The sequence below is a fragment of the Bombina bombina genome, chromosome 3, assembly GCF_027579735.1.
Source record: "Bombina bombina isolate aBomBom1 chromosome 3, aBomBom1.pri, whole genome shotgun sequence".
Classification (NCBI taxonomy): domain Eukaryota; kingdom Metazoa; phylum Chordata; class Amphibia; order Anura; family Bombinatoridae; genus Bombina; species Bombina bombina.
The window spans coordinates 108,361,636-108,384,566 of NC_069501.1; the positions used below are offsets into that span (position 1 = coordinate 108,361,636).

The window sequence follows — 22,931 nt, forward strand, 5'->3', positions numbered from 1 at the left end:
CAGAGTTTTGGCACTGTTAAACCATGCTGGAATCATCTCAATAAACAATTAATTGTCATTTATCTGCACTTATGTTCCTAATCTTGGATGAAGGGAATACTCCAAAAGCAGCACAAGCTAAGTCAACCTTCTGAAGAGAATCTTAGGGGTAATACATAGTTCTTACTCTGCTCCATACATGTTTATTTTTCAATCAAAAACATTTTTTTGTAGCAGGTGGGACACAGTGACCTACCAGGGACAAGTTTTAGAGGATAGTTATTTTCCAATTTTTCATAGTTTTGTAATAGGTTTATTGTGATATTCCAAGGGATTACAACAACTATTACCAAATAGGTGATGATATTTGTTTTCATGGTACTTACTAACTGATGTAACATCACATCCTACCCTTGAACACAGAAACTCCTTTTTCTCTGAGCTGGAGTCACTTACTGCTTTTATCAAAGGGAAAACAACACCATAGCTCTGTTTATGACAATGTTCATTTGTAAAACACTGTATTTCCATATTTGGATGAGATGTATTCCTGCAACACTTGCAACTAACACACTTCAGCTCCTAGCATCTAACTCACAAGAATGCAGCCAACACACTGACAAGCTGTGTCCATACACATATAGGTTTGGACATGCCCTGAAATGCAGAGACAAGTCTTCCTGCCTTAATGTTATGTTTGTGCCTGCACCAACATGATAGATCACGCTTAACTGTAGTAACATTTTAGAGCTCATACGCTATTGTATGTCAATCATAAACATAATTAGTGTAAAATACTGTTCATTTTTATTATTTGTTATGCTTATATTACATTTTGTCATTTTTCAAAACACAAGAATAAAGTAGGATTTCCCCCAGATTACTACTAGCCCTAGCTCTGTAACCAGTGGAATTTCTAACTCAAGTGTTTGTTAGGTTGTGTTGGGGTTATGACTATTAATGGGTTAATAGTGTAGAGGGGTTAGGTTGCATTAGGGTTATGTGCTTAAGGGGTTACTAGTGTACAGGGGTTTGGTTGTGTTGTAAAGTATTGTGCTTTAGGGGTTAATAGTACAGAGGGGTAAAGTTGCATTTGGGTTAGATCACTTTAGGGGTTAATAGTGTAGAGGGGTTAGGTTGCGTTGGGGTTTAGGTTACTTAAGGGGTTAATAGTGCAGAAGGGTTAGGTTGCATTAGGGGTTAGTTCACTTAAGGGGTTAATAGTGTAGATGGGATAGGTTGCATTAGGGGTTAGGTTGCTTAAAGAGTTTATAGTGTAGGATTGTGTAATGGGTTCAATGGGTTGTTTTTTATATTAAAAGAATAAGAAAAGGAAATTTATGCTTGCCTGATAAATTAATTTCTTTTACGATATACAGAGTCCACGGGTTTCATCCTTTACTTGTGGGATATATTACTCTTGCTAACAGGAAGTGGCAAAGAGCACCACAGCAAAGCTGCTATATAGCTCCTCCCCTAATTCCTCCCCCCAGTCATTCGACCGAAGGTATAGGAAGAGAAAGGGAAAGGACTAACAAGGTGCAGAGATGACTGAAGTTTATAAAAAAATAAATCCTGTCTCAAAATGACAGGGTGGGCCGTGGACTCAGTATATCGTAAAAGAAATTAATTTATCAGGTAAGCATAAATTTCCTTTTCTTTTACAAGATATACTGAGTCCACGGGTTTCATCCTTTACTTGTGGGATACCAATACCAAAGCTTTATGACACGGATGAAAGGGAGGGAAAAGACAGGAACCTAAATGGAAGGCACCACTGCTTGAAGCACCTTTCTCCCAAAAATAGCCTCAGAAGAAGCAAAAGTATCAAATTTGGAAAATTTGGAAAAAGTATGAAGGGAGGACCAAGTCGCAGCCTTACAAATCTGTTCAACAGAAGCATTGTTCTTAAAAGCCCAAGTGGAAGCTACAGCTCTAGTGGAATGAGCCGTAATCCTTTCAGGGGGCTGCTGTCCAGCAGTCTCATATGCCAAGTGGATGATGTTTCTCAGCCAAAAAGAGAGCGAGGTAGCCGTAGCTTTTTGACCCCTACGGTTCCCAGAATAAACAACAAACAGGGAAGATGTTTGACGGAAATCCTTGGTCGCTTGTAAATAAAATTTTAAAGAGCGAACCACATCCAAATTATGTAACAAACGTTCCTTCTTAGAGGAAGGATTAGGACACAAGGAAGGAACCACAATTTCCTGATTAATATTCTTATTTGAAACAACCTTAGGAAGGAATCCAGGTTTAGTCCGCAAAACCACCTTATCAGAATGGACTATAAGATAAGGGGAATCACATTTCAACGCAGAAAGCTCAGAAACTCTTCGAGCCGAAGAAACAGCTACTAAAAACAAAACTTTCCAAGATAACAGTTTAATAGCTATGGAATGCATGGGTTCAAACAGAACCCCTTGAAGAACATTAAGAACTAAATTCAAACTCCATGGCGGAGCAATTGGTTTAAACACAGGCTTGATTCTGATTAAAGCATGACAAAATGCCCGAACATCTGGGACATCTGCCAGACGCTTGTGAAGCAAAATTGACAAAGCAGAAATTTGTCCCTTCAAGGAACTAGCTGATAATCCCTTCTCCAATCCTTCTTGGAGAAAAGACAAAATCCTAGGAATCTTAATCTTACTCTATGAGTAATCCTTGGATTTGCACCAAGAAAGATATTTACGCCATATCTTATGGTAAATTTTTCTAGTGACCGGCTTGCAAGCCTGAATCAAGGTGCCAATGACCGGCTCAGAGAAACCCCGCTTAGATAAAATCAAGCGTTCAATCTCCAAGCAGTCAGCTGCAGAGAAGTGAGATTTGGATGCTGGAAAGGACCTTGAATGAGAAGGTCCTTTCTCAATGGCAGTCTCCATGGTGGCAGAAATGACATATCCACTAGATCTGCATACCAGGTCCTGCGTGGCCACGCAGGCGCTATTAGAATTACTGAAGCCCTCTCCTGTTTGATTCTGGCAATCACACTAGGAAGGAGAGGAAACGGTGGAAACACATAAGCCAGGTTGAACGTCAAAGGTACTGCTAGAGCATGTATCAGTACAGCCTGGGGATCCCTTGACCTGGACCCGTAGCGTGGAAGTTTGGCATTCTGTCGAGATGCCATCAGATCCAATTCCGGTGTGCCCCATTGATGAGTCAAGGCTGCAAACACCTCCGGATGGAGTTCCCACTCCCCCGGATGAAAAGTCTGATGACTTAGAAAGTCCGCTTCCCAGTTTTCTACTCCTGGGATATAGATCACAGACAGATGGCAAGAGTGAGCCTCCGCTCATCGAATTATCTTTGATACTTCTATCATCGCTAGAGAACTACTTGTTCCCCCCTGATGATTGATATATGCCACAGTCGTGATATTGTCCGACTGGAATCTTATGAATTTGGTCAAAGCAAACTGAGGCCACGCTAGCAGTGCGTTGGATATCGCTCTCAGTTCCAGAATATTGATTGGCAATTCAGACTCCGTCTGAGTCCACACACCCTGAGCCTTCAGGGAATTCCAGACTGCACCCCAGCCCAGAAGACTGGCGTCCATTGTTACTATTACCCAAGATGGCCTGTGGAAGCACATCCCTTGGGACAGATTGTCCTGCGACAACCACCACCGAAGAGAGTCTCTGGTCTCTTGGTCCAGATTTATCTGAGGAGATAAATTTGCATAATCCCCATTTCACTGACTGAGCAAGCACAGTTGTAGTGGTCTGAGATGAAAGCGAGCAAACGGGATGATATCCATTGCTGCTACCATTAGTCCGATGACTTCCATACACTGAGCCACTGATGGCAGATGAATGGACTGCAAAGCCCGGCAAGTATTTAGAATCTTTGATTTTCTGACTTCTGTCAGAAATATTTTCATGTCTACCGAGTCGATCAGAGTTCCCAGGAATGGAACTCTTGTCTGTGGAACTAGTGAACTCTTTCCTACATTCACTTTCCAACCGTAAGTTCTCAGAAATGACAACACAATGTCCGTGTGAGATTTGGACAGATGATAGGTTGACGCCTGGATCATGATATTGTCCAGATAGGGTGCCACCGCTATGCCTCGTGGCCTGAGAACCGCTAGAAGAGACCCTAGAACCTTTGTGAAGATCCTGGGAGCTGTGGCCAACCCGAAGGGAAGGACCACAAACCGATAATGTTTGTCCTGAAATGCAAATCGCAGGAACTGATGATGATCCTTGTGGATAGGAATGTGAAGGTATGCATCCTTCAGGTCCACCATGGTCATGTATTGACCCTCCTGGATCATTGGCAAAATTATACGAATAGTCTCCATCTTGAACGATGGGACTCTGAGAAACTTGTTTAGATATTTGAGATCTAAAATCGGTCTGAAGGTTCCCTCTTTTTTGGGAACCACAAATAGATTTGAATAGAAACCCTGCCCCTGTTCCCGATCTGGAACTGGGCAAATTACACCCATGGTGTAGAGGTCTTTTACACAGAGTAAGAACGCCTCTCTTTTTGTCTGGTCTACAGACAATCGTGAAAGATGAAATCTTCCCCTTGGGGGGAAGTCCTTGAATTCCAACTGATACCCCTGGGTCACAATTTCCAATGCCCAGGGATCCTGTACATCCCTTGCCCAAGCCTGAGCAAAGAAAGAGAATCTGCCCCCTACTAGATCCGGTCCCAGATCGGGGGCTGCCCCTTCATGCTGTCTTGGTAGCAGCAGCTGGCTTTTTGACTTGTTTACCTTTATTCCAGGCCTGGTTAGGTCTCCAGATTGCCTTGGATTGAGCAACGTTCCCTTCCTGCTTAGTGGAGGAAGAGGAAGCAAAGGATGTTCCTTTAAAATTTCGAAAGGAACAAAAATTATTTTGTTTACTCCTCATCTTGAGGGACTTGTCCTGAGGTAGGGTGTGACCCTTACCTCCAGTAATGTCAGGGATTATTTCCTTCAACTCAGGCCCGAATAGGGTCTTACCTTTGAAGGGAATAGATAAAAGCTTAGATTTAGACAATACATCAGCCGACCATGACTTTAGCCATAACGCTCTACGCGCTACAATGGCAAAGCCTGCGTTTTTCGCTGCTAATTTTGCAAGTTGAAAAGCAGCATCAGTCATAAAAAATTTGCTAGTTTAAGAGCCTTAATTCTGTCTAAAATGTCCTCTAAAGGTGTCTCAACCTTCAGAGACTCTTCCAGGGCGTCAAACCAAAAGGCAGCTGCAGTAATTACTGGAACCATGCAAGCTATAGGCTGTAAGAGGAAACCCTGGTAAACAAATATTTTCTTTAGAAGACCCTCTAATTTTTTATCCATAGGGTCTTTAAAAGCACAACTGTCCTCAATGGGTATAGTTGTACGTTTAGCTAAAGTAGATATAGCTCCCTCCACCTTGGGAATCATTTGCCAGAAGTCCCGCATGGTGTCAGATATGGGAAACATTTTCTTAAAATTAGGAGGGGGAGAAAACGGTATACCTGGTCTATCCCATTCCTTCTTAACAATTTCTGAAATTCTCTTAGGAACTGGAAAAACATCAGTGTAAGTAGGTACTTCCAAATATTTGTCCATTTTACACAATTTTTCTGGGGGAATCGTGATCGGGTCACAATCATCCAGAGTCGCCAGAACCTCCCTGAGCAATAAGCGGAGGTGTTCTAATTTTAATTTTAAGGACACGAAGTCCGAATCTGTCTGAGGTAATAAATTTCCTGACTCTGAAAGTTCTCCCTCAGGCATAAAATCCCTAACCCCCAAATCAGAGCATTGGGAGGGTGCATCGGAAATAGCCACTAAGGCGTCAGAGGGTTCAGTATCTACATTAATATCTGACCTATGGCGTTTACCCTGTAAACCTGGCAGTTTAGACAATACCTCTGTAAGGGTAGTAGACATGACTGCGGCCATATCTTGCAAAGTAAAAGAAGTAGACGCACTAGAAGTACTTGGCGTCCCTTGTGTGGGCGTTAAAAGTTGTGACACTTGGGGAAAATTAGATGGCATATCCTGATTCTCTGCAGACTGAGAACTATCCTGAGGCCCACTTTCTTTATTTAAAAAGTGATCCTTACAGTGTACAATGTAAGAGGGGGTTCCACCATGGCTTCTAAACACATAGAACACTGAGTTCCCATGTCAGACATGTTGTACAGACTAGTAATAACAGCACAAGTCGTTCCCAATCTTTATTATATGTGAAAAAAAAACAATTCAGCACAAAAACGGTTACTGCGCCTTTAAGGATAAAAAGTGTACACTGTTTTGCAAAGTCGTTAAAACGATATTCAAAATGAATAATTTTGTTGATATGAGAGCCTAATGTGCTATCGGATATTGCACCACAAGTAATAGGAGAGTTAAATCTTATTTTTAGTAAATTAGGCAGTAAAAAACGATCTGCAGACAATTTTCACTTAATGGATTCTGCACCTCGCCACAGCTCTGCTGTGGCGCCTACCTGCCCCCAAGACCTGTCAAAACGATCCGGCCCCACTCCAAAATACAGCCTCACAGTCTGGTTCCAACCGGAGCTAATGGCTGCTACCTCTCCAGAAACTAACGGCTAGATTTAGAGTTTTGTCGGTAACGACCCGAAAAGCTAACGCCGGCTTTTTTCTGGCCGCACCATAAAAATAACTCTGGTATTGAGAGTCCACATAAAGGCTGCGTTAGGCTCCAAAAAAGGAGCGTAGAGCATATTTAACGCAGCTTCAACTCTCGATACCAGAATTGCTTACGGACGCGGCCAGCCTCAAAAACGTGCTCGTGCACGATTCCCCCATAGAAAACAATGGGGCTGTTTGAGCTGAAAAAAAACCTAACACCTGCAAAAAAGCCGCGTTCAGCTCCTAACGCAGCCCCATTGTTTGCTATGCGGAAACACTTCCTACGTCTGCACCTAACACCCTAACATGTACCCCGAGTCTAAACACCCCTAACCTTACACTTATTAACCCCTAATCTGCCGCCCCCGCTATCGCTGACCCCTGCATATTATTATTAACCCCTAATCTGCCGCTCCGTAAACCGCCGCTACTTACATTATCCCTATGTACCCCTAATCTGCTGCCCTAACATCGCCGACCCCTATATTATATTTATTAACCCCTAATCTGCCCCCCACAACGTCGCCTCCACCTGCCTACACTTATTAACCCCTAATCTGCCGAGCGGACCTGAGCGCTACTATAATAAAGTTATTAACCCATAATCCGCCTCACTAACCCTATCATAAATAGTATTAACCCCTAATCTGCCCTCCCTAACATCGCCGACACCTAACTTCAATTATTAACCCCTAATCTGCCGACTGGAGCTCACCGCTATTCTAATAAATGTATTAACCCCTAAAGCTAAGTCTAACCCTAACACTAACACCCCCCTAAGTTAAATATAATTTACATCTAACGAAATTAATTATCTCTTATTAAATAAATTATTCCTATTTAAAGCTAAATACTTACCTGTAAAATAAATCCTAATATACTATAAATTACTATCAGCCAATCAGATTGAGCTCGCATTCTATTGGCTGTTCCGATCAGCCAATAGAATGCGAGCTCAATCTGATTGGCTGATTGGATCAGCCAATCGGATTGATCTTGATTCTGATTGGCTGATTCCATCAGCCAATCAGAATATTCCTACCTTAATTCCGATTGGCTGATAGAATCCTATCAGCCAATCGGAATTCGAGGGACGCCATCTTGGATGACGTCCTTTAAAGGAGCCGTCATTCTTCAGTTGGACGTCGCCGGATGAAGATGGGTCCACGGTGGAGGTCTTCAGGATGGAGCCGGTCCTCATCGGATGAAGATAGAAGATGCCGCTTGGAAGATGATGGTTGCCGGTCCGGATCTACTCTTCTTCCCGGATAGGATGAAGACTTTGGACCCTCTTCTGGACTTCTTCAGTGGATGTCTAGCCCCCGCTTGGGTTGGATGAAGATATCGGAGCCAGGACGGATCGGTGTGATACCCGGTGAGGTGAAGACAAGGTAGGATGATCTTCAGGGGCTTAGTGTTAGGTTTATTTAAGGGGGGTTTGGGTTAGATTAGGGGTATGTGTGTGGTGGGTTGTAATGTTGGGGGGGGGGTATTGTATGTTTTTTTTACAGGCAAAAGAGCTGAACTTCTTGGGGCATGCCCCGCAAAGGGCCCTGTTCAGGGCTGGTAAGGTAAAAGAGCTTTGAACTTTAGTAATTTAGAATAGGGTAGGGCATTTTTTTATTTTGGGGGGCTTTGTTATTTTATTAGGGGGCTTAGAGTAGGTGTAATTAGTTTAAAATTGTTGTAATATTTTTCTTATGTTTGTAAATATTATTTTATTTTTTGTAACTTAGTTCTTTTTTATTTTTTGTACTTTAGTTAGTTTATTTCATTGTAGTTATTTGTAGGTATTGTATTTAATTTATTTATTGATAGTGTAGTGTTAGGTTTAATTGTAGGTAATTGTAGGTATTTTATTTAATTAATTTATTGATAGTGTAGTGTTAGGTTTAATTGTAACTTAGGTTAGGATTTATTTTACAGGTAAATTTGTAATTATTTTAACTATTTTAGCTATTAAATAGTTCTTAACTATTTAATAGCTATTGTACCTGGTTAAAATAAATACAAAGTTACCTGTAAAATAAATATTAATCCTAAAATAGCTATAATATAATTATAATTTATATTGTAGCTATATTAGGATTTATTTTACAGGTAAGTATTTAGCTTTAAATAGGAATAATTTATTTAATAAGAGTTAATTAATTTCGTTAGATTAAAATTATATTTAATTTAGGGGGTGTTAGTGTTAGGGTTAGACTTAGCTTTAGGGGTTAATACATTTATTAGAATAGCGGTGAGCTCCAGTCGGCAGATTAGGGGTTAATGTTTGAAGTTAGGTGTCGGCGATGTTAGGGAGGGCAGATTAGGGGTTAATACTATTTATTATAGGGTTAGTGAGGCGGATTAGGGGTTAATAACTTTATAATAATAGCGGTGCGGTCGGCAGATTAGGGGTTAATAAGTGTAGGCAGGTGGAGGCGACGTTGAGGGGGGCAGATTAGGGGTTAATAAATATAATATAGGGGTCGGCGGTGTTAGGGGCAGCAGATTAGGGGTACATAGCTATAATGTAGCTGGCGGCTCTTTGCGGTCGGCAGATTAGGGGTTAATTATTGTAGGTAGCTGGCGGCGACGTTGTGGGGGCAGATTAGTGGTTAATAAATATAATATAGGGGTCGGCGGTGTTAGGGGCAGCAGATTAGGGGTACATAAGGATAACGTAGTTGGCGGTCGGCAGATTAGGGGTTAAAAAAATTTAATTGAGTTGCGGCGATGTGGGGGGACCTCGGTTTAGGGGTACATAGGTAGTTTATGGGTGTTAGTGTACTTTAGAGTACAGTAGTTAAGAGCTTTATAAACCGGCGTTAGCCCAGAAAGCTCTTAACTACTGACTTTTTTCCTGCGGCTGGAGTTTTGTCGTTAGATTTCTAACGCTCACTTCAGACACGACTCTAAATACCGGAGTTAAAAAAATCCCATTGAAAAGATAGGATACGCAATTTACGTAAGGGGATCTGCGGTATGGAAAAGTCGCGGCTGAAAAGTGAGCGTTAGACCCTTTTTTGAGTGACTCCAAATACCGGAGGTAGCCTAAAACCAGCGTTAGGAGCCTCTAAAGCTGGTTTTCACGGCTAACGCCAAACTCTAAATCTAGGCCTAACTGCGTACTGAAGCGCGAAATTAGGCCCCGCCCATCATGTCTGATGAACCGACAACTTGAGAAAACCGCATGGGAAGCATTTCAACATTAAAAATATGCACACACTGCTTTTTTGTAATGAACATGCCATGTGAACCCCACAGAAAAATTAAACTCAGCCTCAATAAACCCCATAATCGTAACATTAGGTGTTTCCTAGGCTGCCCCAGTGTCTAAAACCAGCCCTTAAGTATCCCATGTTATCTTGAATGGGATAATAATACACAGGATACTTCAGTACCACTTTTTTTTTTTTATATATATATATATATATAAGGAATACTGCTTACCTTTTCCCCGCATGGGAAATATGTCAGCCAAATTCTGATATATCAGGTCTCCTCAGAATGTAAATGACTGTACATACCTTGATACTGCTTGCAGCAAGAAAACGTTCCCCCATACTGAAGATTTCTCCTGTACTTCTTCAGTAAAACTTGAGAGAACGAACATGGATCTTAGTTACTACTGCTAAGATCATCAGACTCAAGGCATGATTCTTCTTCTATGTCATGCCAGAGTAAAAACAGTACTCACCGGTACCATTTAAAATAAAAAATTCTTGATTGAAGAAAAACTAAACTATCTTTTTATCACCACATAAACGTTACCTTTCCTATTGCTAGCATAGGCAAAGCGAATGACTGGGGGGAGGAGTTAGGGGAGGAGCTATATAGCAGCTCTGCTGTGGTGCTCTTTGCCACTTCCTGTTAGCAGGAGGAATATATCCCACAAGTAAAGGATGAAACCCGTGGACTCCGTATATCTTGTAAAAGAAATAAATTAATGTATTAATGCTTTACAATAATACATTGCTTTTTATTCTTCTAATTCTTGTAGTCTACTATTCATACATGTGTGATATATGTAAAAGGGATAATTTACATTACATCTTCAATGCAGATGCCGATGCTGCTTTTAATAAGTCACCAGCATCGCCACCCACTGACATGTATAGTAAAACACCTGTTGGCGACACTGCCTTCAAACCCTGACTTCAGAGGTTCTGAATATTTCACCTACAATCTCTTTACTGCAACAGATCCCTTTTGAACATATCGCCTTATTGAGCCAGTTTTAATCATCAGGGCCTAGGAGTGCAATATGTTAGTACAATATTTTATGTATATTACAGACGGTTTTAAAATCATTATTATTTCTACTAATTGTACATTATTTTGCACTATTAATGGATTAATATATATCTCATTTTATTCAAAAGAGATTTTATGTATAGAGATAATTTAGAAATCAGACAAGTGGTAAAAATCAGACCTATGCTATTTTTTTGTTATCTTGTAGCTGGTAAACTCACTTGTTCCAGGAGTATTGGGGTGCTGAAAGAGAAATGTACCTATAAAAAGGATATATAGGGCACTAGCGTAGTGTGAAAGAGGGCACCAATAAACACATTAGGAAGAAATGAAGACTGACAACCAGTTATTTACCTAAATCTAACAGTTACCTAGTGCTAAATTTAGTGTTATTAAATACTTGTCTTTGTGAGTACCTTACTGCAATGCTACTACTCATATACTTGTATGTTGTCCATCATCCTAGAAATATACTCCCTTCCCTTAGCATCACTATAGCGCCTCTTGTCCTATCAGGCACAACTAATAAACATACCTCCATTTTGGATCTGATTGGTTTAAATTCATTTTCCCTCTTGCATATATTTTCTGCTATTTCTTTAACTCATGCAACATTATGGTATTTGCAACAATACTGGCATGGTCTTTTTTAATATGTAAAGATTGTACTATTGGCTGTTTTGACTGATTCTCTGCCTGACTTTGTGATCCTCCAGTTTGCGCTGCTGCTAGTACCTGTCTACAGAACCGTGTCCATGACTTCATCCAGGACTTCAGGAAGGACAAACAATTGAACTGACATTCCCTAAAAGTAGAAACATGATAACAACTTGATATTAGACGCTTTCATCAATTTCTTTACATTAAAGATTTTGCCATTGGCTTTACCCACTTTAGACTAAAAATAAAGTTTTATAGATACAAACATATGAAAAAGCGCGTAGTAATACATGCGAAACGCGTCATGTCACATGAAGTTAGATGTACATGAGGTTGCATAGTCTGCAATTAATAATATGTATTAAAGCCTCTGTTCCTCCATTTATTGACTTTGTAATTGTATGTTTAAAGTATTTACCCAATATAAGTGTAAGAAAATACTGCAAATTGGGACAATGTAATCTGTCAGTAATCTTGTAAAACTGTTTCAGCTAAATTCTCTCTGATATGACTGTTTGTATAAGGGTAACATGCACTTCAGTGCTTACATTAGAAGATACCCATCTAAATATGCACTCTTTATTTATACCAATGTATTTATAGAGCTACATTTAATTATAAAAACAGAGCTCACAATTTGCCTGCTTTGTGTAAATGTCACAAGTTATATCTAGACAAAGGTTTGCAGGCTGTAACTTCAACATTTTAAAGTAGCAGGAGAATGTTTTGTACAAACTATCTGCTAATAAACTTAGAGGGAGATTATTCCCCTATTATGTTCCAACTGGACATTTTTACAAGGAATACAGCATTTGTATCCATGTCTACCTAATATAAGCAATGACGTGCTTGTTACATAATGGTGTCTCACTTGTATATCAATCGTATAACTCAAAGGCTTAGTTTATATTCTCTAAAACCGTTGAGTGCTGTGACTTTATTGCACTCATATCACATCCTCTGAAATGGTCTAAGGCCTCGCTCCTGATGGGATCTCACTAAAGTAAGATGTGCCCAAAGTGGCACCTCAAGACTGCTAGTGTGTGACTGTGTAACTTACAATTCTGCTGTGACTAATACAATTTAATGCGTCTTTTCAAGAGATGGAGTAACTATTAAAGGGATTTTTATAATAATAGTAAGGTTCTTTTATATTACTTTTTTTTTCTAAGCATATGTTTTACTTGATTCACTGACATGGATTTTTTTTTTTTTCTCAAAAGGTACGCAATTTGCTTATGTAACTGTACTTTTGTTTTTAAGCACAGTTCATATGATTCATCAGGTGTTTTTTGCTTCACAAAGTCGCGTCATTTTCTTATTTAACTGTATTTTTTTATATTTTAAATGATTTTGTTACTACACATTTTATGTCACTTTGTAATTTACAGAGTTGTGGGGTACATTACGAGTGGATCTTTATTTAGCGCTCACAATCACGCGTTAACTTTGCTAGAGGTTAACTTTTTGCGCACTTCAGGTAGCACTCATATTACAAGTTGAAAGTAAAAATGTTGCACTTGCATGAAACCCGATGCGCAATATAATTTAATTGTGGTGTATCATATTCACTGCATTGAATTCAAAGGAGTAGCCAAGTTGAGAAAAGCTAACACCAATATTTGCATTATAACCCCATCACATTTTAAAAACCCTTAATCTAATAATCCACTAAACTGCCACATATCCCTACTCTTAACACCTCTATACTATTAACCCCTAATCCACCACAACCCCATCAAATTATTAACTCCTAATCTGCCACATTTCCCATCGCAAACTACCCTGCTACACTATTAACCCCTATACTGCCATAAGCAACTATTGCCATTAACCCTCTAAACGTTAACCCTTAAACTGTCTCAACCCCCACCGCAATAATTTACAAATCAAACATAGCCGAGATTGTTAACTCACCTGAGATTTGAACTCCGCTTTTCCACAACGGCACTTGGAACTGCTGACAATGGATGCCAATCACTGAAATACCAAATAGGTTAATGGGGTTAATTGAGTCCATATGTGTGTTTGTGCAGTATGTTTATGATAAGTGTTAAACAATATAAATTACATTTGTATATAGACAGACACTTTACTGACTTTTACAAAATAGGAATGTGACTTGGGAATTATTCCAGATTATTTAAATTTTAGTAAACAATGTAGTATTGCAGCAAGGCCAGTAGAATGCTTAGTTGCATTGGGAGCGGTATTAGCAGCAGAAATAGTAAGGTTCTTATGCCACTTTAAAGATCATTAGTTAGGCCTCATCTTGAGTATTGTGTGCTGTTCTGGAGGCCATATCTTCAGAAGGATATAAACAAACTTGAATCTGGGCAAAGGAGGGCAACCAAAATTGTACATGGTCTAAAAATAAACACGTATTAGGAGAGGCTCAATGATCTAAATATGTATAGCTTAAAGGAGAGAAGGGAAAGAGGTGATATGATAGCAACTTTCAAAGTATATTAAGGGGCTTAGTAAAGCTGAGGCTATGAGTATTTTTCATAAAAAGAAAATTCAAGAACAAGGAGTCATGATCTCAAGCTGAAGGGTGGTATATTCAGGAGTAATTTGAGGAAGCACTTCTTTACAGAAAGGGTGATTGATTCGTGGAATAAACTTCCACAAGAGGTAGTAATGACAAACAAGAATGTCTGGAATAAGCAAAAGGTTATCCTACAAACTAGATATACTTTATACTTTTAGGAAATATTGGGCAGACTTGTTAGGCCTCTGGTTCTTAACTGCTATAAAATTCTATGAGGCCTATATATATCATGCCGTCAACTGCAAATATGCTGGAATTCCGCAGCGTAATTGTGGCGACCTAACATACGATCCGCCGGTCTCAATCCGACACAGATCGATGCGTACGTCATTACAGATGTTCCGAATACAAATTCAGCACGATCTGACTACTTTTTCTATTTATCAAATATCTAACAGGTACGCTTGCCACTATTCCGGCCCAGCTTACCTGCTTTTCAATCCGTCGCCCTGGAGGCCGTGGATGCCATAGGAATCAATGGGAGTCTGAAAGCAGTGAAAGCTTATGTTCGCTGCTGCCCGATACCCCATTGATTTCTATGGTAACTTTACACCTACACCCTAACATAAGCCCCGAGTCTAAACACCCCTAATCTGCCGCCCGACATCGCTGCCACCTACATAAAGTTGTTAACCCCATATCCCGCTGCTCCCGGACCCCGCCACCACCTACATAATGTTATTAACCTTTATCCCGCCGCTCCCAGACCCCGCCGCCACCTAAATAAATATATTAACCCCTATCCCGCCGCTCCCGGAGCCCTCCGCAACTAAATAAATGTATTAACCCCTAAACCTCTGGCCTCCCACATCACTAACATTTACTAAACCAATTAACCCCTAAATCGCCAGCCGCCCACATCGCCATAAACTAAATTAACCTATTAACCCCTAACAACCCGCTAACTGTACATTAAAATGACATCATCCCTATCTTATAATAAATTTAAACTTACCTTTAGATTTAAATTAAACTATATTAACCTATTAATTACCTACCCTATTATACTAAACTTACAATAAACTATATTAAACTACTAATTAACCTACCCTAACTGTTATACTAAAATTACATTAAACTACAAATTAAATTAACTATATTATACAGTTAAAAACCTAACCCTACTCAAATAATTTAAATCTACTATTAAAAATTACAAAGTTACAAAAAACTAACAGCTAAGTTACACAAAATAACAAACACTAAGTTACAAAACAAAATAAACACTAAGTTACCCAAAATAAAAAATAAATTATCAAATATTTAAACAAATTACACCTAATCTAAAAGCCCTATGAAAATAAAAAAGCCCCCCCCAAAAAAAAAAAAAAACCCTAGCCTACAATAAACAGTTTGTGAAGGTTAATTATTAGTTTAATATAGTTTATTGTAATTTTAGTATAACAGTTAGGGTAGATTAATTATTAGTTTAATATAGTTTAATGTAATAGTAGTATAATAGTTAGGGTAGGTTAATTATTAGTTTAATATAGTTTATTGTAATTTTAGTATAATAGTTAGGGTAGGTTAATTAATAGTTTAATATAGTTTATTGTAATTTTAGTATAATAGATAGGGTAGGTAATTTATAGTTTATTATAGTTTATTTTAATTCTAAAGGTAAGTTTAAATTTATTATAAGATAGGGATGATGTAATTTTAATGTACAGTTAGCGGGTTGTTAGTTTTAGGGGTTAATAGGTTAATTTAGTTTATGGCGATGTGGGGGGCTGGCGGTTTAGGGGTTAATAGGTTTAGTAAGTGTTAGTGATGTGGGAGGCCAGGGGTTTAGGGGTTAATATATTTATTTAGTTGTGGTGGGATCCGGGAGTGGCGGGATAGGGGTTAATAACTTTATTAGAGTTGCGGTGGTCTCCAGGAGCAGCGGTATAAGGGTTAATAACTTTATTTAGTTGCGGTGGGCTCCGGGAGCAGCAAGATAGGGGTTAAACATTTTAGTATAGTGGCGGTGTTTAGTAACAGGATATAAATAAAGCTGGGAAAAAGCCGAATAGCAGCGAGATCGATGACTGTTAGTTAACAACAGTCCGCTGCTTATTGCCCCGTACTTGGTGCATGGCTTTTTGACAGCTTTTTTAATAAATGAGAGCGTATTCAGGTCCACGGCCGCGATGGTAGGCGTCAGGTGAGCGTATTGGTGCCGTCGAATGCAGCACAGTTAACGGCTTGATAAATAGGCCTCTATGTTTCTGATGGTTATACTAGACATGATTAATCAGTAATGTTTTTACAACTTTTCATGCTTTTTTTTAAATTAATTTTTCTTTCATTGGAGAAAACCTTGATTTGGATATTAATTTCTATAACCATAAAGTGTCCCAAACTTATCTCATCATCTAAAATTGTAACATTCCTCACACTTTAAATCATGAAACTGTGACAATGTTTAAAATATTACAAAAATTCCAAACCTAACTGTACAGAGCAATGTATCTATTACTGTAAGGATATGGCAATAAAAGGTTCCAGATACCGTACATTGTGGTTTTTCAAAATACAATTTATGGGACTTCTATTTGATGTAAAAGCTTTGAAAAACATCTTGGTTTACAATAAACAAAACGGAACGGCTCAGATCAGAACTTTTCCTAATATAATATGGAAAACATAATTTATGTAAGAACTTACCTGATAAATTAATTTCTTTCATATTGGCAAGAGTCCATGAGCTAGTGACATATGGGATATACAATCCTACCAGGAGGGGCAAAGTTTCCCAAACCTCAAAATGCCTATAAATACACCCCTCACCACACCCACAATTCAGTTTAACGAATAGCCAAGCAGTGGGGTGATAAAGAAAGGAGTAGAAAGCATCAACAAAGGAAATTTGGAAATAATTGTGCTTTATACAAAAAAATCATAACCACCATAAAAAGGGTGGGCCTCATGGACTCTTGCCAATATGAAAGAAATGAATTTATCAGGTAAGTTCTTACATAAATTATGTTTTCTTTCATGTAATTGGCAAGAGTCCATGAGCTAGTGACATATGGGATATCAATAGTAGAATGAGCTGTAATTCTCTGATGCGGGGTTTGACCCGACTCCAAATAAGCTTGATGAATCAAAAGTTTCAACCAAGAAGCCAAGGAAACAGCAGAAGCTTTCTGACCTTTCCTAGGCCCAGAAAATAAAACAAATAGACTAGAAGTCTTCCTGAAATTTTTAGTAGCTTCCACATAATATTTCAAGCTCTTACCACATCCAAAGAATGTAAGGATCTCTCCAAAGAATTCTTAGGATTAGGACATAAAGAAGGGACAACAATTTCTCTACTAATGTTGTTAGAATTCACAACCTTAGGTAAAAATTGAAAAGAAGTCCGCAAAACTGCCTTATCCTGATGAAAAATCAGAAAAGGAGACTCACAAGAAAGAGCAGATAGCTCAGAAACTCTTCTAGCAGAAGAGATAGCCAAAAGGAACAACACTTTCCAGGAAAGTAGTTTAATGTCCAAAGAATGCAAAGGTTCAAAAGGAGGAGCCTGTAAAGCCCTTAGAACCAAATTAAGACTCCAAGGAGGAGAAATTGACTTAATGACAGGCTTAATACGAACTAAAGCCTGTACAAAACAGTGTATATCAGGAAGTATAGCAATTTTTCTGTGAAATAAAACAGAAAGAGCGGAGATTTGTCCTTTCAAGGAACTTGCAGACAAACCCTTATCCAGACCATCCTGAAGAAACTGCAAAATTCTAGGAATTCTAAAAGAATGCCAGGAGAATTTATGAGAAGAACACCATGAAATGTAAGTCTTCCAAACTCTATAATAAATCTTCCTAGAGACAGATTTACGAGCTTGTAACATAGTATTAATCACTGAATCAGAGAAACCTCTATGACTTAGAACTAAGCGTTCAATTTCCATACCTTCAAATTTAATGATTTGAGATCCTGATGGAAAAAACGGACCTTGAGATAGTAGGTCCGGCCGTAACGGAAGTGGCCAAGGCGGGCAACTGGACATCCGAACCAGATCCGCATACCAAAACCTGTGTGGCCATGCTGGAGCCACCAGCAACACAAAAGACTGTTCCATGATGATTTTGGAAATCACTCTTGGAAGAAGAACTAGAGGCGGGAAGATGTAAGCAGGTTGATAACACCAAGGAAGTGTCAGCGCATCCACTGCTTCCGCCTGAACATCCCTGGACCTGGACAAGTATCTGGGAAGTTTCTTGTTTAGATGAGATGCCATGAGATCTATCTCTGGAAGCCCCCACATCTGAACAATCTGAGAAAACACATCTGGATGGAGAGACCACTCCCCTGGATGTAAAGTCTGGCGGCTGAGATAATCCGCCTCCCAATTGTCTACACCTGGGATATGCACCGCAGAGATTAGATAGACAGGAGCTGGATTCCGCCCAAGCAAGTATCCGAGATACTTCTTTCATAGCTTGGGGAGTGTGAGTCCTGATGATTGACATAAGCCACAGTTGTGATATTGTCTGTCTGAAAACAAATGAACGGTTCTCTCTTTAGTAGAGGCCAGAACTGAAAAGCCCTGAGAATTGCACGGAGTTCTAAAATATTTATTGGTAATCTCGCCTCTTGAGATTTCCAAACCCCTTGTGTTGTCAGAGACCCCCAAACGGCTCCCCAACCTGAAAGACTCGCATCTGTTGTGATCAAAGTCCAGGTTGGGCAAACAAAAGAAGCCCCTTGAACCAAACGATGGTGATCTATCCACCATGTCAGAGAGTGTCGTACATTGGGATAAAAGGATATTAATTGTGATATCTTTGTATAATCCCTGCACCATTGATTCAGCATACAAAGCTGTAGAGGTCTCATGTGAAAATGAGCAAAGGGGATTGCGTCCGATGCTGCAGTCATGAGACCTAAAACTTCCATGCACATAGCCACTGAAGGGAATGACTGAGACTGAAGGCGCCGGCAGGCTGCAACCAATTTTAAACGTCTCTTGTCTGTTAGAGACAGAGTCATGGACACTGAATCTATCTGGAAACCTAAAAAGGTGACCCTTGTCTGAGGAATCAAGAAACTTTTTGGTAAATTGATCCTCCAACCATGTTTCCGAAGAAACAACACTAGTTGATTCGTGTGAGATTCTGCAGTATGTAAAGACTGAGCTAGTACCAAGATATCGTCCAAATAAGGAAACACCGCAATACCCTGTTCTCTGATTACAGATAGTAGGGCACCCAGAACCTTTGAAAAGATTCTTGGAGCTGTTGCTAGGCCAAATGGAAGAGCAACAAATTGGTAATGCTTGTCTAGAAAAGAGAATCTCAGAAACTGATAGTGTTCTGGATTAATCGGAATATGAAGGTATGCATCCTGCAAGTCTATTGTGGACATATAATGTCCTTGCTGAAAAAAAGGCAGAATAGTCCTTATAGTCACCATCTTGAAAGTTGGTACTCTTACATAACGATTCAAAATTTTCAGATCCAGAATTGGTCTGAACAAATTTTCTTTCTTTGGTACAATGAATAGGTTTGAATAAAACTCCAAACCTTGTTCCTGAAGAGGAACTGGCATGATTACCCCTGAAGACTCCAGGTCTGAAACACACTTCAGAAAAGCCTGAGCTTTTACTGGATTTACAGGAATGTGTGAGAGAAAAAATCTTCTCACAGGAGGTCTTACTTTGAATCCTATTCAATACCCTTGAGAGACAATGCTCTGAATCCAATGATTTTGGACAGATTTTATCTAAAAATCCTTGAAAAACCTTAATCTGCCCCCTACCAGCTGAGCTGGAATGAGGGCCGCACCTTCATGCGGACTTAGGGGCAGACTTTGGTTTCCTAAATGGCTTGGATTTATTCCAATTTGAGGAAGGCTTCCAACTGGAAGCAGATTCCTTGGGAGGAGGATTGAGTTTTTGTTCCTTATTCTGACGAAAGGAACGAAAACGGTTAGAAGCCTTAGATTTACCCTTAGGTTTTTTATCCTGAGGCAAAAAAACTCCTTTTCCTCCAGTGATAGTTGAAATAATAGAATCCAACTGAGAACCAAATAAATTATTTCCTTTGAAAGAAAGAGATAGTAATCTAGATTTAGATGTCATATCAGCATTCCAAGATTTAAGCCACAAAGCTCTTCTAGCTAATACAGCTAAAGACATGGATCTAACATCAATTTTGATAATATAAAAAATGGCATCACAAATAAATTGATTAGCATGTTGCAGTAAGCGAACAATGCTAGACACGTCAGAATCCAATTCATGTTGCGCTAAGTTTTCAAACCAGAAAGTTGATGCAGCCGCAACATCACCCAAAGAAATAGCAGGTCTGAGAAGATGACCTGAATATAAATAGGCCTTCCTTAGATAAGATTCAAGCTTCCTATCTAAAGGATCCTTAAAGGAAGTGCTATCTTCCATAGGAATAGTGGTACGTTTAGCAAGAGTAGAAATAGCCCCATCAACTTTGGGGATCTTTTCCCAAAACTCTATAGATTTTGCTGGTAAAGGATACAATCTTTTAAACCTTGAAGAAGGAACAAAGGAAGTACCTGGCTTATTCCATTCCCTAGAAATCAAATCAGAAATAGCCTCAGGAATGGGAAAAACACCTGGGGAAACTACAGGAGGTTTAAAAACAGCATTTAAACGTTTATTAGACTGAACGTCAATAGGACTGGTTACCTCAATATCCAAAGTAATTAACACTTCTTTTAATAAAGAACGCATATACTCTATTTTAAATAAATAAGTAGATTTGTCAGTGTCAATATCTGAGGAAGGATCTTCTGTTTCAGATAGATCCTCAGCAGAAGAGGATGAATTATTATGTTGTTGGTCATTTGAAATTTCATCAGCTAAATGAGAAGTTTTAAAAGACCTTTTACGTTTATTAGAAGGTGGAAATGCAGACAAAGCCTTCATAATAGATTCAGAAACAAATTCTTTAAAATTTACAGGTATATCATGCACATTAGAAGTTGAAGGAACTGCAACTGGCAATGTACTATTACTGATAGAAACACTATCTGCATGTAAAAGTTTATCATGACAACTATTACAAATGACATTTGGTGGATTTTGGTGGAATAATTTCTACAATTTTGCAACAAATGCAGTTAGCTTTGGTAGAACCGATGTCAGGCAGCAATGTTTCAGCATAAACTTCACGTATGACGCCGGAAATGACGAAGTTGCGTCAAAAAACGTAATTTCCCGCGCCAAAAAAGTTCTCGCCAAAAATGACGCAATAAAGTCTAACATTTGACGCAGCCGCTGGCCTAATACCCGCAAATGCAAAAGTAGTCAAAATTGAAAAAGACTAAACCCCAGGTAAGAAACAAATTTCTTAAAGTGTTTATATTCCCAAATATGAAACTGACAGTCTGCAGAAGGAAATACATGAACCTGACTCATGGCAAATATAAGTACAATACATATATTTAGAACTTTATATAATTTGCATAAAGTGCCAAACCATAGCTGAGAGTGTCTTAAGTAATAAAAACATACTTACCAAAAAGACACCCATTCACATATAGCAGATAGCCAAACCAGTACTAAAACAGTTCTTTAGTAGAGGTAATGGTAAATTTGAGAGTATATCGTCGATCTGAAAAGGGAGGTAGGAGATGAATCTCTCTACGACCGATAACAGAGAACCCATAAAAAAGACCCCCGTTAGGGAAATCATTGTATTCAATAGGTGATACTCCCTTCACGTGCCTCTGACATTCGCTGTACTCTGAGAGGAATCGGGCTTCAACAATGCTGAGAAGCGCATATCAACGTAGAAATCTTAGCACAAACCTACTTCACCACCTCCATAGGAGGGAAAGTTTGTAAAACTGAATTGTGGGTGTGGTGAGGGGTGTATTTATAGGCATTTTGAGGTTTGGGAAACTTTGCCCCTCCTGGTAGGATTGTATATCCCATATGTCACTAGCTCATGGACTCTTGCCAATTACATGAAAGAAATGTTATCGCTTGGTTTGTGATCACTAAAAAACACGTAACGGGGTCTGAAAAACCGGGCAAACAGATCAGAAAGAATGGAATTGACCCCATAGTAAGTTAGAGTAAGTAATGCAATAATTAGAAGCTCTAAGGAATCAGAGGTAGTTCTTTTTTGTCATTAGGATGTCCCATAAATGAGATAAAGATTCTCTTGTTTAGATGCTGCTGCTCCATTGCTGCACTAATGTCACATGACTCCAGTGCCGCTTGCTATGCCTGTCACAAGTCAGAATCTTTATGAGCGGTACATGGTCCCTAGAATGCATCATGCATGGGTGGAAGACACTTAGCGCAGGCGAAGACACTTCAAGGGGAATAAGAATTTATTTCTATTGTTTTTTTATGCACCATATAAACCCCTGACACATTTTAGACATACAGACTTAGGGGCCGATTTAACATTGTGTGAGTGGACATGATCTGATATTTATCATTGCACCAGCAGTTCTTTTGAACTGCTGGTGCAATGCTGCCCCCTGCAGATTTGCGGCCACCAGCAGGAGGTGTCAATCAACCCGTTCATATTCGATCGGGTTGATTTCCGGCGATCTCTTTCCGCCTCCTCAGAGCAAGCAGACAGGTTATGGAGCAGCGGTCTTTAGACCGCTGCTTCATAACTTGTGTTCCTAGCGAGCCTGAAGGCTCGCCAGAAACACGGGGCATCAACCTCTATACGGAGCTTAATAAATATGCCCCAGAGACTAAAATTTCAGAAATAGGATCAAAATTGCCTTGTAACAAAGCCATTCTTAAGTAGGTTGACCTCTATTTCCTGAGGTGTATTATGAAGAGCTCTTTATTTTAATTTAATTCATTCACTTCTTCCCATTTCACAATCTGTTCTAAGTGTAAGGCTTAATGTATGAAACAGGGTAATCTCATAGAAATTACAGAAAGCCTCCAAAAGATCTTAGTGTAGTACTAAAGGGCGTT

At 39.3% G+C, this 22,931-nt stretch overlaps 1 long non-coding RNA gene across 1 annotated transcript in view; it reads right to left on the bottom strand.

The window, feature by feature from the left end:
- Positions 1 to 11,569: 11,569 nt before the first annotated feature.
- Positions 11,570 to 22,931, bottom strand: part of LOC128652941 (uncharacterized) — a 248,016-nt gene continuing 236,654 nt past the window's right edge. The window contains exons 2-3 of the long non-coding RNA XR_008401318.1: positions 13,387 to 13,449; positions 11,570 to 11,614 (exon numbers count right to left, since the gene is read on the bottom strand). This is a non-coding gene — a long non-coding RNA (uncharacterized LOC128652941). The remainder of the gene's footprint in view (positions 11,615 to 13,386; positions 13,450 to 22,931) is intronic.